The sequence below is a fragment of the Ornithorhynchus anatinus genome, chromosome 16, assembly GCF_004115215.2.
Source record: "Ornithorhynchus anatinus isolate Pmale09 chromosome 16, mOrnAna1.pri.v4, whole genome shotgun sequence".
NCBI classification, from domain to species: Eukaryota; Metazoa; Chordata; class Mammalia; order Monotremata; family Ornithorhynchidae; genus Ornithorhynchus; species Ornithorhynchus anatinus.
Window position 1 is genome coordinate 39,114,586 of NC_041743.1, and position 14,273 is coordinate 39,128,858.

Sequence of the window (14,273 nt, forward strand, 5' to 3'; positions counted from 1 at the left end):
TTTAATACCCTGAAGGAGGAAAATAGAATATAATCAGAGGCAAATTGAGCTAGGCTGAGGAGATGCTACAGATGGATCAACTCTTTTCAGGCTTAAGTGACGAGGAAACTTCAAAATCCATTATGAGGCCCAGCACTGACGATCACTAATTATTGCTTTTCGGGCCCAAAACGACATTTCATAGTTCACTACTTTTGCTTGTATTACTCAAGAGTCTAAAATAATAACTCCATCCAAATGTTCAAGAGTAATACGTGTTCTGTAGTCAGAGTTGTGCGGGTTTTTTTTAATTCTCTCCTTGCTCATACTCTTGCGCCACAATTTGTTCTTTGGCAAATCAGATAAAAAGGTCCCTCGTCAGTTGAGGGTTCACCAGGGTACTTAAGACAATTTCAGGCCTTGAATATTTTAAGTATGGGCATTTGCCTGGCATCCAAGGATACAAGTGGGTAAGTGTCCCTTAAAAGGGGGGGTGGGGAGGGGAATGGACACTGAAGGGTTACAGGAGTCACCCAAAGCCACACCTATGATAGATTCTCAGTCCTAATCCACAACCCCTGGTTTCCAGGCTCAGCTCAGCTCCAAGAGCCTCGCTGATATGCTGAGTACTTTAAGGTGCTTTCAATCTTGATCTCCCTGCTCACCCTTCCCCAGTTCACCCCTGCCCCTTTGAAGCGTATCAGCAAAGTGTAAGATAACTCAGACTGGAGCAGTGCTGAAGTGAGCTACACTGTAGTCCTGCAGCAAAAAATCCCCATCAATACTGGATGACCAGACTGCAACTCCACCCACAGAGAACATCGAGACCCCGCTCAGAAAAGCGCAGAGGAAATGCACGGAGGAAGCAGTTTTTGTTCTCAAGCAATCAACCACCTTTTATATCACGCCCAGTCAGATCACTCTGATTTACCAAGGCGAGCACATATTACCAACTGCACTGGGAGCGGATCACAAATGCAAACATCACAGTGCCAGACAAAATGGCACCATCAGTCTACTCAGGAACCCCAGCTCAGTCTCATTAGTAAGCCCTCGCCACACTTGGCAGGGGGCTAAATTCCAGAGCCAAGAGAGGACCCCTGGGGTGCCACTGGAGAGAGATCTAGGGTTCTGCCTGCCCAAAGCCACGTCCACAGTTTTCTTTCCTGGAATGAGGTTCGGCTAAATTGCATTCTCCCCTCCTCCCTTCTCCCCATTTTCTACTGGAGCCGAGAAAGGCCAGGATTGTTCCAAACCCGGGGGCCAGGGACTGGAGCAATTTGTGGCTATCAACTCCTCTTTCAAGTGCCCAGAGAGTTTATCCCGAAGGTAAAGTAGCACCTCTCCCGTGGTAACGGGCCTCCATCCCTGCCGCAGCTGTGGAGTTCCAAAAATCCTTTATCTCGCTGCTAACCGGCTGCTAGAGTTCACTGAGCTCATGCAGCCTCTAAGGCCAGGTCCCAGAAGTGGGCAATTGCCATGCGTATATGCACACATGCCCACCGTGTGTTCTAAAGTCCACATACTGGATGTGTTTTATCTCAGTTACTACGATCACCCTTTCCTCTCCAGGAAGGTAAGAGTAATGCTGAGCGAGATTAGACCCTATGTAAAAGCAAAAACAGGTGAGCAGAGACAGGTGAGACAGCAATAAAGGCTCCCAAAGGGGGAATTCACACGTCCATTTTGGCTACTCGGACTCAAGCAACTCATATTAGTCTTGGAGCCCCCTGTTTCTCAAGTGCCTCCAGGCAAGGGCATTAAGGGAGAAAATTGGGGGTTTGGATGCAAGCCACCATTTTTCCCCACTGGAAGCTACCACTCATGGCCAATATTCTCACCAGTTCTCAAAGCTAAAAATGTCATCGGGGTGTGAATGGACCACCCACTTTTCTCCCACCCTTCACTTCCTCCAAGCCAGGAAAGAGAGAGGCAGCGTGTACAATCGGCGGTTGCCATTTTTAGAACTGGTTTGCATGTTGGTAGCCATATTGGAGGTGGGAGGCGGTCACAAGCTGCCAGGGCAACCGCTGATTGTATTCCTGGTCTACGGCAGCCTGGTCCCATGGCTTGGGAGAGTAGAGTGGATAGAAAAGCTTGGAAGTGAGCAACTTCTGACGTCCGGGTCACGGGCCAGAAGATCGGCTTTCTGGGCGAAGCCACTTACCACGGTGGGGAGGACAGCTGCCTGGTAACTTTGATATAAAAAGCACACAAACACTTGGAATTTCTATAAATGTCCCTGGGTCTATCCCGGGGCGTTCAGTTTCCAGAATCGTCATTGGCTCAGAGATGACAGCTGAATCTCTGGAGAGGCTGGCGTCACCGGTTCGCTTCATTTACCGTGAACAAGTATGGAAACAATGGCCGGGTAACGCGATCTGGTGGATTGGGGGCGGGGGGGGGGCGGTGGGAGGAGAAGGATTTCTCCTTTAAGTGCTTGCTGAAACAGCCCCACTGACCTCAATTTTGGGCAATGAAGCTTAAGCCTCTCCCACTTGACCAGAAAGGGGATCACCTCACCTACCCAACGGGGAAGCTAGTTGGCTACCTGGAGATGGCGAGGACCAGGGTTCAGACCACACTTTGCGGAGCGACACCTCAAGCTTCCAAGGGGACCCCCAAGCTGGCTACACACAGAGGGGGCTGTGGGGGATGGAGTGAGGGCTTCTTCACCTGCCACAGGTACCACCCACAGCCGTTTCCCCCGCTTTGACTTCTCCCCGACAGGCAGGCTGCAGGATTTCTGGAGCTGGTGAGGGGCCTGCCAGCCCAAACAGAATCACTTGCTCCGGGCCAGATGCAAAGTGGCGATTCCAGCTCCTTTACTACTACCACTAATAATAATAGTATTTATTAAGCCCTTACTACGTACCAGGCACTATACTAAGCACTTTACCTTTCCCCTGCCAAGTGCTGGCCTGAAAAAGCTGAAATGGAGGGAGACAGGGAGTGGAGAGCATCAGATATTACAAGCTGAGAGGGAGAGCTCTCAGGTTGCACAAGGAGACCTGGCCACAATGTTAACCCCTCCCCACTCCCAATCCATTTCAACTCTCTCCGGGGGCCACGTACTTGTGTGAATATGGTCTCATAAAAATGCAGTGCGCTGGAAGAGTCAGTTCAAGGGATTGGCGGGAGGGTGGGAGAGACGCTGGGCAGGCTCTAGAAACCCCCTAGATGCAATCGATTGGAACAGCTAATGCTCCCTTAAAGCAGAAGAACAGGGGAATGGGAAATGCTGAGAACTACGAGGGCTCAAATGAAGGTGCTAGGGAGAAATTCCTAGCATCAGACTTGATGAGCTGAATGGTCGTGAATAGAGCTTCATTAATACAGTACAGCAGACCCCCGGTGAGAGGTTTCAACCTGTTTATAGCCTCAAAACCCTTGAGACTATCCTCCTGGGCGGAAGACATGGAGCTCTGGGAGTCTCTGGGCTTTAGCTCTTTCTGGCCGAAGGCGACAGATGGTTAAAAACATAGGTTTAAACACACCCACCCAGATCACTAAAGAAAAAGGATGAAGATCAAAATGGCTTGTGATTCTTAATCAGCCCAAGACAATTGGTTTCTGAAGTTTAGGTTTAGAAGACATTCTATTCCTTTGTAAATAAACAGAACAAAACTGAGTTTTACTTAAATCACCTCCACTCTGATTATTTACATTAGAGCAAACATCATTAGTAGACTTCTGGGCATCCTGTAGCATTAACAGAAGACAAAACTCCAGAATTAAAACCATCTTTCACCTAGAAATCTAGCTTTAATAGACAAACCAGTTTTAAAACATTTGGTGCATGCTCTCACAAAAATCATATTAGGAAAGATTCTTGAGCAGAAGGTGTAGGCTTAAAAGACAGAACTGGAACACAGAGTCCTGTGATGGTATCAGAAATCTTAAATGCCCCATTGTGAAATGGGTATGTCTGCGTCCTACCTAAATCTCAGAGTTATTCTGAAGAGGGAATTAAATCAATGTCATCTTTTTGAAGAAACTACCTGCAAAATTTATTATATATGCAACCAACCACTGCGGCAAAGACTGACAAAAAAGGGATGATTTTAAATAATTCCCCCTTTATTATTATTATTAATAATAATTATTATTATTATGGTGGTAGTTGTTACACATTTACTATGCTCAAGCCCAGTACTAAATGCTGGGATAGATAAAGAGTGACCTGAACGGATACAGTCCCTTGCTCTACCCCAGGCTCACAGTCTAAGGGGGAAGGAAAACAGGTATTTAATTTAAACAGTGACACACAGAAGGTAATGACTTGCCCAAGTTCACACAGCAGGCAAGTGGCAGAGCTAGGATTAGGCTGTGAACCCCATGTGGGACAGGGACTGTATACAACCTGATGATCTCGTATCTACCCCAGTATTCATTCATTCATTCAATCGTATTTATTGAGCGCTTACTTTGTGCCTTGGGAAAATACAATATATAGCAATGAAGTACTTAGCCCAGTGCTTGGTACATCATCATCATCATCATAATAATTATGGTATTTATTAGGAGCTTACTATGTGCCAGGCACTGTTCTTAGCGCGAGGGTATCAGATTGTTCCACATGGGGCTCACAGTCTTAATCCCTATTTTACAGATGAGGTAACTGAGGCACAGAGAAGTGAAGTGGCTTGCCCTAGGTCACACAGCAGAAAAGGAGCGGATCCGGGATCAGAACCCATGTCCTCTGAGTCCCAAGCCCGGGTGCTCTTTGCATTAAGCACTTAACTACCACTATTGTTATAATCCAGAACTCCTCACTCCTAGGACTCCTGAACTTGACGCTCCTCTCCCCACTCTAGACGTGCTGCGCAGAAGAGGATCATTAATCAGAAGTTAAAAAATCACTCTGCTTTCCATCTTACAGGTGTTGCTTTAAACTCCCAAGGGCAGTCTTTAAATGCCACCCCCTCCCATTACATTTATGAATTACGGTCCTTGATAGGGATCAATCCAAAATATCATTTGCCCGGGAGTTGTTTTATCAACTCAATTTTCAAAAATACCTATTCTCCTTCCCCCTTAGACTGAGAGCCTGGGGTAGGGCAGGTACTGGGTCCAATCTGATTATCCTCTATCTACCCCTGCACTTAGCACTGTACTTGGTGCTTAGTAAATAATAATGATAATAATAATAATGATTGTGGTACTTAAGGGCTTATTATGTGCCAGGCACTGTTCTAAGTGCTGAGGTGGATACAAGCAAATCGGGATGGACACAGTTCCTGCCCATCATGGGGCTCCCGGTCTCAATTCCCATTTTACAGCTGAGGTAACTGAGGCACAGAGGAAATGAAGTGACTTGCCCAAGGCCACACAGCAGACAAGAGGTGGAGCCGGAATTAGAACCCATGACCTCTGACTCCCAGGCCAATGCTCTATCCATTACACCAAGTACCACAATTGCTATTATTAGAGGGAAAATTATTTAAAATTATCCCTTTTCTGTCCGGCTTTGCCACAGTGGTTGGATGCATATGTAATATATAAATTTTGCTCTCCCTCAGTGACCAATTCCTAACAGGAAGAAAGTTGCAGGGGACGGGGTGAGGTGGAGGGCCGAGGATGCATGCATGGGTGTCTAATTTAGGACCAATACTCAGTTACTAATCTGTTTAAATATAGTGAGGCCGAGGCACCTGTCTACATACAGCTCAGGGGAACCCTATTTCTTGCCCGACTATGCAGTGACCATGTCAGCATATGACCTCCCGTTTCAAAACCAATAAACCCAATTTCTCGGCACGGGGGCTGCGTACTTGCCAAACCTGGGTGAAGGATTAAGACTGTGAGCCTCATGTGGGACAACCTGATTACCCTGTATCTCCCCCAATGCTTAGAATAGTGCTCTGCACATAGTAAGCGCTTAACAAATACCAATGTTATTATTATTATGTCTGGCGCCACACAAATACACCCAGACCATTTCTCCCGATGCCCACACCACACTCTCTTCGAACAGGCTCGCCTTGGCGGACATACGTTTCCCAATCCCCACACAGCCTTCTGGCCAAAGAGTGCAGTGAAAACCCACACTCTGAAAGAACTGAACGTGTGCTTTTCTCAAACTCTGCCCCTGACCCGCTTAGTCTTGTCTTACGCCACTGAGTCGTCTCCGACCCATTACCTTTCCTGAAAAGACTTTACAAGTAGGCAAAATATAGTTTTTATCAATGTATCCTAATAAACTAAAAAAATAATTCCCAAAGCATTGCAATCATTCTTTTTTCACATTTGCCTTTTAAATGAATCCAAGAGTTCCATATAAGGACTTAGCTGCGGGTGGTCCTGCAACAGACAATAGGAAAAATCCAGGGCCTGGTTGAGAGCAGCAGGTCATTATGTCAGAATACTGAAGAGTGCTCCAAGTGGATAGAGGCCTTAACCCTCCCAATCGATACCCCAGCTCCGGGAGGGGGGAGGTCGGGAGGGAGAGAAATACGACCCGCCCATCAAATCCCTTTGTCTCGGCAACAACAGGGACAAAAGGCCCAAAGCCCACTATTGTGCTTGCAGTGTGCAATCCTAAAATCAGAGATGATGTGCCTGGGCTCAGCTGTAACATCACTAAAAAACAAAGTCTGGGGCGAAATGGAGGCTCCGGAATGCCGAGGGAGGGCATAGAGGGAAAAGGCGGCGTGTGTTTTTCTGGCTTCTTTACCAGTTGGACGCGTTGAATCCTACGCTCCCAACTGGACTCGCTGTGGCGCAAGTCTAGGTTTAAGAAGCCTAACCGGAACCAAGGCCTCCTCTGGAGAGTCCAAAACTCCAAAGTCCAATTTCTGCCCCTTCTACTTCCCATCAACTAATGGCTCTCTAAGGGCGGCATGTCCAGGCTGACTCTATGATGGTGTTGGGATTTAAGATTTCCAACTTCTCTTTTCTTTCTTCATAATTTACTATTTGGTTTGTGGACATACACAGAACCTTGTGCTCATTTGGTGGGAAACCAATTTGGCTCTATTGTGAGCCAAACCCCATCCAATATCCACCAAGGGGCAGATGCTGCCCTTTCTCCTCAAGCTGAGCTACTGCTATACACCTTCCCCTCTCCCCCACAAAAATCAACACCCTCCAGGCTCTGTAGCAAACAGTAGAACAGAAGACCTTTTCACTGATAAGATTTCCCCTCTGCCCAGACATTCAAGCAGGAGGCTAGGAGAGACAAGTGGTCTAAGAAGCACTGCGAAGCTGCCTTTTCAAAATCCCTCACAGAAAATTATTTTCTTTCCTCCTTCTCTAACTTGGGCATTGCCCAGGTCATACCCTCATACCCCTGTCCGCTAAAAGCAATAAAAGTAGGTCAAACAAACACGAGCAACACAACTGAACTGAAATGCAAGGCTCAAAAGATTGTAAATTGTGCAGGGGCTGTACCTCCAGCTCTCCAGGGTAAAGTTGGGAGCAACGGCTTGGAAGAAGTTAATAATCTGTTCACTGTAGTTGAACTTAGATCTTTACACTAACCATGGCCCTCTTAAAAGAGGAAAACTATTTTTCTTTTCCATCCTCTTCGAAGAAACCTGGTTCTCCACTTCTCTCTCACCGCCCCACTGCCAAGACGTCACTCGTTTCAGCTCCAACGCAGAATCATCTGCAAATGGGAGCATTCGCCAACGGCAGGCCGGAGTCCCTCGCTTACCTTAAGTCCACAGTTTTTACTGGGATTTGGGGCGGTCTGAGCTCTGGAAATTAGTCCGGGGCTTGGCTGGCCCAGGAAAGGCGTGATTTTAGGAAAAGATCGTGGCTAGATTGGAGAAACGCACCCCAGAGAGGGGACCTGACTCACTGTGGCAAAAAGGCACTCTGTCCTGAAAGTTATGAACAGCTTCTTTCCAGCACCCAGCCTGCAAGAGGTCACATTTCCTTCCTGCTTTTAACTACTGAACAGGTTTCATGTCCTTATGACACGACAAAACTCCACCCCTCTACTTTTAAAGGGGCAGCACCACTCTCCTGCCCCTGGAGGGAGGTGACCTGACTGCTACTCAGCTCCGAAAGATGGCTTCTCTTTTTCTGACTGGGGGAGATTTTGTGAATTTACCCTCTTTCATCAGTACGGGCTCCAACATTTGTGGGGTTTTGCTGTTCTATCTGAAAGATTCAGTTTGCTGAATGCTGGCTCTGGTCCTTGAGAGGACGCACCTGGCACTCATCTCTGCGTCACGGCTGGTGTTTCAGCCCCATCGGGCCCAGAGAGGCACGATGGTCGTCTGTCTATACCCTCTCAGAACCCTCAAGAGGATGGCTTTTATATTATGGTTATTCGTTAAGCGCTTACCTCGTGCCCAGCACTGTACTGACCACTGGGGTAACTACCACATAATCAGGTCGGATACAGTCTGTTCCAAATGGAGCTTTCAGTCTAAGTAAGAACGAGACCAGGGAATGAATTCCCATTTTACAAATGAGGAAACTGAGACCCGGGGAAGTGAAGTGACTTGACCAAAGTCACAGACCAGACAAGGGACAGATCTGGGATTAGAACCAGGTCCTCTGACTCCCAGGTCTAGACTCTTTCCACTAGAACATAATGCTTCTCTCATCCACTCACACAGCTTAGGAGCCCATTCCTTCTAGTGCTTTCATAACCAAACAGGTAAAAAAGCCCTGTTTTCTTTCTTCTTACCTGGTGACCAGATTTACTACCAAGCCAACAGAATCTGACAGGTATTTAACTCCAGGAAACAGCCAACCAGGTTTAACATTTTGTCTTGTCCAGGTGCTAGCAAATAGCACTCTAAGAGACTTTGTGTATCTGTTCATTTTTTTTCCCTTTATGTATGGCATTTATTCAGCACTACTTGCCAGGCACTTCTTCCTTTAGCAATTCCTCTTGGAATAGGAGGTGTGTGTATTGGGTGGGGGGGGGGGGGTGGCCAAACTAGGGAAAGAAACAGCTAGTATTTTTTAAAATTGGATTGGCCCCAGGCCTGGTTCTATTCAAAGCCTATTCCTCAAATACACAGATGATGCTAAATTGGATGGGGTTGCTAACTCTTTGGAAGACAGGAATGGTGCAAAGTGACTTAGATGAATTGGGAAAATGGTCCCGGAAAAAAATCATCAAATTCCAACAAGTACAAGGAACTGCATAATAAGGATAGAAAAAAAAATCAAAAATTGAGTTGCTGGGAAAATGGTTAGGCAAGAACTCTTTGGGATTGGAAGCTCCCTGAGGGCAGGGATTGTGTCTTTTTACTTAGACTCTCCCAAAGGCTTGGTACAGTGCTCTGTTCACAAAACCTGCTCAAATAAATACCACTATTAATCATAGTTGGCTAAAAGCTGAATGAGTTCCATCAATGATATTTAGTAGGCCCCTATTATGTACAGAACACTGAACTAAATGCTTGGGGAACAAAGTAAATTACAGTAGAAACACCTTGCCCACAGGGAGCTTACAGTTTAGTCGGTTGCCAATGTAATGTGCTATATAAAAAAAAATCATCTCGGCAATATAAGGAATCACTACAAGCATGAAAGGCAAGAGGCAGGAACTCACCCTTCTGCTTTAGCTGTACTAGACAGAATTTAAATTAGAATATTAAATTTCATTTTTAACACCACACTAAAAAATAGATCAAGTACTGAGAAGAGTGACAAAAATGATTCAAAGGATGGGAAGCACCTCCCTCAAACAAAGGCTAAGGAAATCGGGTTTTCTAGCTTTGCGCAGACAGAGCCTGGCAATTAACACCCATTACCTGTCTTTAAGAAAACAGGCGCTTATCTGTTACAGCTGGTTTTGTTATTCACCAGGCTTGGGTCAGAGTTCTTTGGGGTTCCTGTCACTCTCAGAGTTCTGGGGGCTCAAACAAGACCACCTCTAGGGTCTTCAAACTTGGTCAGACCAATCTTGAGGGGTACAGGAAATTGCAGGCCGCTTCACATGAAGAGTTAATGCCATAAGGAGCTAGTTTGCAGAGGGAAACCTGGCAGATTGTTTACAGACACAAATGAGGATGGAACCTCAAGGGTGACTGCATCCAACCTGATGCCCTGAAATGAGAAGGGCATTAGAGCAACCAGATCCTACAATTAAATGACAAAGGATTTTTTTTTAATCATTATGCTGGCAGCTTGCACAATCCCTAATCACCAAAGGAGCTCTTTAGTCCATCAGCAAAACTCAAGACTGGGGAACTCACGCAAAGATCACCAAAGACACTTGATACAGTTGCCTAGGAGCCCCAAAGTAGTTTTTTTTTTCATGGTATTTGTTAAGTGCTTACTATATGCCAGGCACTGTGCTCAGTGCTGGGGTAGATACACACCAATCGGGTTGGACAAAATCCATGTCCCACCTGGGACTCACAGTCTTAATCCTCATTTTGCAGATGAGGTAACTGAGGCACAGAGAGGTTAAATCACTTGCCCAAGGTCACACAGAAAACAAGTTGTAGACCTGGCAATTGAACCCAGGTCCTATTTGCTATCACAGTTAAAACATTATCCCATTTCATATATTCAGTACCAAGGTAATCTAGTTATTATTTGATTATATAGTATCACTTCTTTCAGTTTGAGGGGCAAGGATTCCTCGGGTTGCTATTCTTAATCTCGAAGGTTCAAAATTGGGATTGTCTCGCCATTCAGGAAGGAAAAGAGGGTTAGTTTGCAGGTCAGTGGAAAAATTTCCCTAATCCCCATCACTTTACCCACAGACAGGGCACTCCCGCAAACAAAACAAAAAAAAGCCACTCAGTTGTCATGTGAAATGACACTTAAAGAAGAGACTTTGGGAAACTGCTTTCTGGCAGACAGGTGTCCTTCTTCCTAGCCTTCTGACCTTATTTAACATTGATCCAAATCACATTTACAGACTGACACCAGGTGGCTAACAGGATGTCCAGGAATGGTCAGTCAAAAACATTATTTCACAGGGCTGAAAGTTTTGGCGGGGGGAGATCGGAGGCATGTCCCGGTTCCCAAGAGGACTATGGAGCGGCTAATAATATCATTTAATCAAACATTTCCTATGTGCTGGAGTAGATATAAGGCTGTCTGATTGGATACAATCTTACCCCCATTTTATAGATGAGGAAACTGAGGCCCAGAAAGAAGTGACTTATACAGCGTCATCAGTCCGGTGTTGGAGCTGGTTCTCGATCCCAGGTCTCTTGACTCACAGTCCCCAAGCTCTTTCCACTAAGCCAGTCTAACTGGAAGGTGGAGAAGTACCAACCCCAAATACTCCAACAAGAATCACGTTTGATAAGTTTCAAGCTGAATTTTCCTGGGGGGAGAGGGGGAAAATCTTGAAAAAAGGAACTGTTGAAGGCAGAGTTAGCCAATACTCAATTTTTTTCCTCCAGCTAACTGAGGTTTCTGGGTTAAAAAGCTCTCTTGCCCCTCAGTGAGACCTGTTTAGACACAGCCTCAAAGCCAGGTTCTTCCTCCAATAGCAGGCTTTTGGTTCTCAGTTTTGAACCTTCGAGATTAAGAATAGCAACCCGAGGAATCCTTGCCCCTCAAGAATAGGTTCTCAGTTTGTCAAACGGCAAAAGTGGAAACTCAATTTCCAGTTTGCCTACTGGCATCAACTTGAGCAATACCCGGGTCTCGTTTTGCTTTAGAAAGCCTAGGCTCCGGGAGGCTCCTCAGAGCTGGTGTGAATAGTGTATTCTTTCCTTATTCCCACTGATGAAAAGGCTTGGACTGGGCACTTTCTGAAGGAGAGAACACAAAGGAACCTTGAGAGAATTCAGTCCTGGAAATTATGAGAGGCACCAATTCAGTGGGAATTAAGGAGCTAGAGTTTGGAAGAACGCAAGCTCCGGGTTATAAGAATTGGGTGGGATTAAGAGCAGAATATATTGAAACGGGCCACTCTAACTGCCCCTTGCATGTTTCTATCAAGAAACCATGTGGCCTAGTGTTCAGCCACTGACCTGGGTTCCAACTCCAGCTCCCCCACTTGCCTGCCATGTGACCCCAAGTTGGGCAGGTCACTCAACTTCCGGGCCTCAGTTCCCTCAACTGTAAAAAAAGGGAATTCCTATTTTCCCTCCTATTTAGACTGAGTCCCATGTGGGACAGTGCCTGTGACTCACTGATCATCTTGTATTTACCCCAGTTAAATATTATTACTACTATTCTACCTGTGGATGCACATTAAAAACATGCATGGCCTCAATTCACTCGACTCAACCCGCAGGTACGTGCAGCAGATTTCCAGCTTAGGGAGGAGGCAGCGGGGAGCAAGTGTGGGCTAAATTCTGCTTACAGAACTTACAGTTGCTACTACCTCTAAGGTGCCCAGGGTAAATCAGCCCGGCATATCTAAAGGCTACTGCCATCCCTTCCTCTTCTCTCTTTCTTTCTGGCCCTCCTGGCCCAGATCACTCTGCCCCACGGGGGTGCCAGCTGATGGCCACCTTCATACCAAGAGAACGGGGGGGTCTAGATGTGCATCTGGCCTGCCACTGAGACCGGAAAAATCAAGCCCTTATATTTACTGAGTGCAGAGCACTGGCCTGACCACCTGGAACAGCATAAAAAATGCAAGAGATCCATTCCCTGTCCAACAGGGGCTTCCGGTCACACATCTGCAATTTACCTGGCCCCACTCGGGGATACCGACAACAGTCGCGGGTCTGGTAAGTGAGATTTCTTGAAGGTTTAAGGTGGGGCACAGGTGAATAACTAAGGGTAAGTGTAAAATACAGTACCTGTGTAGGTGACTAATATAAATGTCCCCCTGCAAGAGTCCAGGTGGCTGTTTCCAGGTTAAGTATAAGCACAGTCTCAGACACTGCATCACAGCAGGGGGATGGCACTGTAGCAGAACGACCAGCCCAGCAGGAGCACCTAGGGATTACTCTCCTCAAAAAAAGGCTTTGCAATGGACAAGAGACGGAGAGGCAGTAAACTGTCTGGCCCTGACAAACCCATTAGTGCAACAAAGAAATATCTGTAGGGTGGAAAAAAATGCAGAAGGTTGTGCTGGGGGGGCAGGGGGAGAAGAGGAAGAGATGGACAGAGCTAAAATGTTCAGGGCTCCCTTCAATTTTGATTGTTAACCCTTTCTTCCCTATATCAAATGTATGAAATTGCCCTCTGTAAAACTTTTGCCCTTTGCTCATTCGCACCTGGTTGAGTGGTTTTGAGGAAACTTGTGCCCCTTCCATTACAGAGGAGCCATTTGGGAGGACAGAAAACTGCTCAGGGCACCCTGAGAGAGAAGAAAGGACTCCAGCTTGCTTTTCACCAATAATCTTACCCCACCAACCCAACTAACAGAGCAGCTTTGGGGAGAAATCTCCTTAGGTAATATATCCAATAGATTCCTACTCTATCTTGACTATTCCAGCCAATTCCAGCTCAGCTTTCATCCTCCTCCTCCTCAAAACAGAACGATCAGCGTATTGAGAGGGCGAACAAACCTCAACCTCACCAAAAGAGCCCCCGTCGGGTCCTGGTGTCATTTGAGCTTGCACCCAATCAACAGGCACACTTGCAGTTCGGGGAAGGGAGGGATCTGTCTCATCACTTTGACTCTCAACTTCCCAACCTTAATTACAGATATTGCTGCCCCTCATAGCACCGCCTGCCCCCAACCCGTGTCGTATTCAGGCAGTGATTGTGACCGTGCTCTCTAATCTTGTTTGGTGGTCATCCACCAGGACAATTAACTTGATGTTCACCAAAATATCAATCAAGTGCCTTTTTGACGTAAGACTGGACCCATAACAGATTTGCGTGGGAACCAGCTTTCCCAGTCCCATTAGAAGGCATTCTAGCTGTGGGTCTTCTAAGAATTCCGCCAAACCTCATTTCCCTACCAGACGTTTACAATCATACCATCTCATCATTCACTGGGGTGCTCAGGCATACATCTGTTATTTCCTTAATTTACTCACCTGGGTTTCTCATGTCTATCTAATTTCTCACCCTTTTACCTAGGGTATCTTCGGGAATTTGCATCCACTTGCCTCTTTTCTCAGACTAAGTTGCTCAAAGGCATTGACATGTTTTTGACTCTTTTTGATTGCTTCCCAAGCACTAAGTCCAGTGCTCTGCACACAGTATGTGCTCAATAGATGCTGCTGCTGCTGGTTTCACCTCTTTTGGCTCCTTTTTCCAAGGTCTTGGTATTAACCTTTTGTTATATTTCAGTCACGAGCACTTCGAGATTTGTTCTCACCCAAGGGCTCCAAAAAACAGGAATGTACATTTTGCAACTAACACATGAAAAAAGTCCCAAAAAACTCAAACTCTGAAATTCCATCTTGTCCACGTCCAATAAGAGTTTTAAGCGACACCGATGAACCTCC

At 46.2% G+C, this 14,273-nt stretch overlaps 1 protein-coding gene across 5 annotated transcripts in view; it reads right to left on the bottom strand.

The window, feature by feature from the left end:
• The window catches only part of THRAP3 (thyroid hormone receptor associated protein 3), a 67,094-nt gene that overhangs the window by 20,918 nt on the left and 31,903 nt on the right, over positions 1-14,273 (bottom strand). The gene's annotated exons all lie outside the window — the stretch shown is intronic.